Genomic DNA, 6,174 nt, shown 5'->3' with positions numbered 1-6,174 from the left:
TTCATCAAGGAACCCGTCGAAATAATGGATCGTGAGGTTAAAAGACTTAAGCAAAACAAGATACCAATTATTAAGGTTTGATGGAATGCTCGTAGAGGACCCGAGTTCACCTGGGAACGAGAAGATCAGATGAAGAAGAAATACCCGCATTTATTTCCAGAAGATACGACAACACCTCCAACTGCTTAAAATTTCGGGACGAAATTTATTTAACGGGTAGGTACTGTAGTGACCCGAACTTTTCCATGTTTATATATATTAAATGAAATTTATTTTTACATGATTAAATGTTTCTAATATGTTAAGAAATCAAACTTGTTAAGACTTGATTATTTGAAATGAGTTTCATGTAGACAATTGACCACCCAAGTTGACTGGCGATTCACGAACGTTAAAACTTGTAAAAATAACATGACGATATATATGTGGATATACATATAGTTAACATGAGATTATGATAAGTGAGTATCTACATAACTATATTAACAATGAGTTATATACATAAAAACAAGACTACTAACTTAAGGATTTCGAAACGAGACATATATATAACGATTATCGTTGTAACGACATTTAAATGTATATATATCATATTACGATATATTAATATATCATAATATCATGATAAGATAAAAATTTAACATCTCATTAGATATAATAAACAATGGGTTAACAACATTAAATGAGATTGTTAACTTAAAGGTTTCAAAACAACACTTACATGTAACGACTAACGATGACTTAACGACTCAGTTAAAATGTATATACATGTAGTGTATTTAGATGTATTAATATACTTTTGGAAGACTTTAATACATATATCAAAACACTAATACTTAACGAAAATGGGTACAGTTACATTCCCATTCTTTTTTCATCAAGAATTCTAGTCGTATTCATACCCGTATTATACACAGCTTCTAGACGTACTTACTATGGGTATATACCAATAGGAACTAGCATGGGATTCCACTATTGATTATGTCATGTATGACTAATCAATTTTAACTTCTACCATGAACTAGTCAACTAACTAGAATTCCTTTTAACCCCACTCACCACTCACCATTTACCACTCATCATTCACTCCATTTCACTTCCAATTCTCTTTCTAATTCTCTCTCAACACACAAACACACTTATGAACGAATTTTTCCAGTAGCTAATCATCATCTTCATCAAAAATTACTTCAAGAATCAAGCTATAATCATCTTAGGAAGAACACTTCAAGAACACTTCAAAAATCCTTTCAAGTTTACTAGTTTACATCCAAGCTTTCTAATCCATTCCAAGTAATCATCTAAGATCAAGAAATGTTTGTTATTTATAGTAGGTTATCTTTCTTATTCAAGGTAATAATCATATTCAAACTTTGATCCAATTTCTATAACTATAAACTATCTTAATTCAAGTAAAAATCTTACTTGAACTTGTTTTTGTGTCATGATCCTACTTCAAGAACTTTCAAGCCATCCAAGATCCTTTGAAGCTAGATCATTTCTTGTCACTTCCAGTAGGTTTACCTACTAAACTTAAGGTAGTAATGATGTTCATAAAATCATTCGATTCATACATATAAAACTATCTTATTCGAAGATTTAAACTTGTAATCACTAGAACATAGTTTGGTTAATTCTAAACTTGTTCGCAAATAAAGTTAATCCTTCTAACTTGACTTTTAAAATTAACTAAACACATGTTATATATTTATATTATATGCTAACTTAATGATTTAAAACCTGGAAACACGAAAAACACCGTAAAACCGGACATACGCCGTCGTAGTAACACCGCGGGCTGTTTGGGTTTGATAATTAAAAACTATGATAATCTTTGATTTAAAAGTTGTTCTTCTGGGAAAATGATTTTTCTTATGAACATGAAACTATATCCAAAAATCATGGTTAAACTCAAAGTGGAAGTATGTTTTTCAAAATGGTCATCAAGACGTCGTTCTTTCGACTGAAATGACTACCTCTTACAAAAACAACTTGTAACTTATATTTCTGTCTATAAACCTATACTTTTTCTGTATAGATTCATAAAATAGAGTTCAATATGAAACCATAGCAATTTGATTCATTGAAAACGGATTTAAAACGAAGAAGTTATGGGTAAAACAAGATTGGATATTTTTTGATTGTTGTAGCTACGGAAAATATTGTAACAATTCTATACAAATCATAACTTAACAAACTTATATTGTATTATTCATGTATTCTAATATATATTATGTAATCTTGGGATACCATAGATACGTATACAATGTTTTGACATATCATATCGACCCATATATATAATATATTTTGGAACAACCATAGACACTCTATATGCAGTAATGTTGGAGTTAGCTATACAGGGTTGAGGTTGATTCCAAAATAATGTATATAGTTTGAGTTGTGATCTAGCCTGAGGCTTGTATACACTGGGTCGTGGATTGATCCAAGATAATTTATATTTATTTCTGTACATCTAACTATGGACAACTAGTTGTAGGTTATTAACGAGGACAGCTGACTTAATAAGCTTAAAACATTATAACGTATTAAAAAATGTTGTAAATATATTTTGAGCATACTTTGATATATATGTACATATTTGTATAGGTTCTTGAATCGACCAGTGGCCAAGTCTTACTTCCCGACGAAGTAAAAATCTGTGAAAGTGAGTTATAGTCCCACTTTTAAAATCTAATATTTTGGGATGAGAATACATGCAGTTTTATAAATGTTTTACGAAATAGACACAAGTAAATGAAACTACATTATATGGTTGAATGATCGAAGCCGAATATGCCCCTTTTGCTTGGTAACCTAAGAATTAGTAAACCGATCTACTAATTGACGCGAATCCTAAAGATAGATCTATTGGGCCTAACGAACCCAATCCAAAGTACCGGATGCTTTAGTACTTCGAATTCGTTTATATCATGTCCGAAGGATTTCCCGGAATGATAGGGGATATTCTTATATGCATCTTGTTAATGTCGGTTACCAGGTGTTCACCGTATGAAGGATTTTTATCTCTATGTATGGGATGTATATTGAAATATGAAATCTTGTGGTCTATTATTGCGATTTGATAAATATATAGGTTAAACCTATAACTCACCAACATTTTTGTTGACGTTTTAAGCATGTTTATTCTCAGGTGATTATTAAGAGCTTCCGCTGTTGCATACTAAAATAAGGACAAGATTTGGAGTCCATGCTTGTATGATATTGTGTAAAAACAACATTCAAGAAACTTATTTTTGATGTAATATATTCTTATTGTAAACCATTATGTAATGGTCGTGTGTAAACAGTATATTTTAGATTATCATTATTTGATAATCTACGTAATGCTTTTTAAATCTTTATCGATAAAATAAAGGTTATGCTTGTTTTAAAAAATGAATACAGTCTTTGAAAAACGTCTCATATAGAGGTCAAAACCTCGCGATGAAATCAATTAATATGGAACGTTTATAATCAATATGAACGGGACATTTCAAAATCAGTCTAACGGGTCGGGTGCAAAACTGACTTGTTTTGTCCCCGTAATTCCATCCATCAAACACCTCACTTTGAAGCGCGATATCTCATTCACCACAACACAACTTTGGACACATGTTATACCATTACGAAGACTTTGTCAAGGGTTACATAACGATATAAAATATCTCTCGCATATACATTATATACACGTACATATTTAGGTCCAAAGTTTGGGAAAAATACACTTGAAAACTAATTTTTCCAACAATCCCCCACATGAATAGATATCGATCTAATGCACACAAACATACTGCATTTTCAATAGTCTAGTCTTGTATAGGATAGGTAGGTGTTACCCTTTGAACCTTCCTTTATGAAACATACTTAGTCTCCTGGCTCTCAGTAGACGCGATGTCTTTGAACTGATCTGCCACTTGTGTAGACGACAATACATTTCACACATGACTCTCCCTGACAATTTCAACTCCTCATAGTCGTGTCCATTATGGTCTTGAACTCTAGCCTGGTTCTGCGAGAGCTCTAGGAATTATGCCCAATATTTTCTTTTGAAGCGACCCCACTTCTCTCTCACATAGGTGATTTCTTAAAGATCTCCCACCACTTTATGTGTATCTGTAGAAATCATTAAAAGCTTAGTGCTTAACCTTACATCACTGTCAAAATTAATTATTGGAATGGACTAGGAAGCTCAATAACTCCCTCATATGGATTAAGATGTTTAACAACTCCCCCAAAGTGACCTCGGTTTATATAATTAGGTTGTACTATTGAACCCAGATCTTGGGATCTCCAGTCAACTGGGTTAGGTTTCCGTCATATAAACTATCATTTCAAGGACTTTAGTCTCATTCCACAACATAATCTCTTTTCAACCCCGTTGAAATGTCCCATCCATATTGATTATAAACGTTCCATATTAATTGATTTCGTCGCGAGGTTTTGACCTCTATATGAGACGTTTTTCAAAGACTGCATTCATTTTTAAAACAAGCATAACCTTTATTTTATCGATAAAGGTTTAAAAAGCATTACGTAGATTATCAAATAATGATAATCTAAAATATACCGTTTACACACGACCATTACATAATGGTTTACAATAAGAATATATTACATCAAAAATAAGTTTCTTGAATGCAGTTTTTACACAATATCATACAAGCATGGACTCCAAATCTTGTCCTTATTTTAGTATGCAACAGCGGAAGCTCTTAATAATCACCTGGGAATAAACATACTTAAAACGTCAACAAAAATGTTGGTGAATTATAGGTTTAACCTATATATTATCAAATCATAATAATAGACCACAAGATTTCATATTTCAATACATCCCATACATAGAGATAAAAATCATTCATACGGTGAACACCTGGTAACCGACATTAACAAGATGCATATAGAATATCCCCATCATTCCGGGAAACCCATCGGACATGATAAAATCGAAGTACTAAAGCATTCCAAATTCCAGAATGGGGCTTGTTAGGCCCGATAGATCTATCTTTAGGATTCGCGTCAATTAGTAGACTGGTTTACTAATTCTTTGGGTACTAAGTAAAAGGGGCATATTCGGCTTTGATCGTTCAACCATAGAAAGTAGTTTCATGTACTTGTGTCTATTTTGTAAAACATTTATAAAGCTGCATGTATTTTCATCCCAAAAATATTAGATTTTAAAAGTGGGACTATAACTCACTTTCACAGATTTTTACTTCGTCGGGAAGTAATACTTGGCCATTGGTCGATTCACGAACCTATAACAAATATGTACATATATATCAAAGTATGTTCAAAATATATTTACAACATTTTTAATACGTTTTACTGTTTTAAGTTTATTAAGTCAGTTGTCCTCGTTAGTAACCTACATCTAGTTGTCCATAGTTAGATATACAGAAATAAATCGATATATATTATCTTGAATCAATCCACGACCCAGTGTATACACGTCTCAGGCTAGATCACAACTCAAAGTATATATATTTTTGGAATCAACCTCAACCCTGTATAGCTAACTCCAACATTACTGCATATAGAGTGTCTATGGTTGTTCCAAATAACATATATACATGGGTCGATATGATATGGCAAAACATTTGCATACGTGTCTATGGTATCCCAAGATTACATAATATATTAGAATACATGTATAATACAATATGAGTTAGCTAGGATATGATTAATATAGATTTGTTACCAATTTTCACGTAGCTACAACAAGCAAAAATATTCAATCTTGTTTTACCCATAACTTCTTTGTTTTAAATCCGTTTAAAGTGAATCCAATTGATATGGTTTCATATTGAACTTAAGTTTATGAATCTCTATAGAAATATTATAAGTTTATAGTCAGAAACACAGGTTACAAGTCATTTTTGTAAAGGTAGTCATTTCAGTCGAAAGAACGACGTCTAGATGACCATTTTGGAAAACATACTTTCACTTTGAGTTTAACCATAATTTTTGGATATAGTTTCATGTTCATAAGAAAAATTATTTTTCCAGAAGAACAACTTTTAAATCAAAGTTTAACATAGTTTTTAATTAACTAACCCAAAACAGCCCGGTGTGTTACTACGACGGCGTATATCCAGTTTTACAGTGTTTTTCGTGTTTTCAGGTTTTAAATCATTAAGTTAGCATATCATATAGATATAGAACATGTGTTTA

This window comes from Rutidosis leptorrhynchoides, chromosome 10, assembly GCF_046630445.1.
Source record: "Rutidosis leptorrhynchoides isolate AG116_Rl617_1_P2 chromosome 10, CSIRO_AGI_Rlap_v1, whole genome shotgun sequence".
Classification (NCBI taxonomy): Eukaryota; Viridiplantae; Streptophyta; class Magnoliopsida; order Asterales; family Asteraceae; genus Rutidosis; species Rutidosis leptorrhynchoides.
This window is presented reverse-complemented; position numbering follows the sequence as displayed.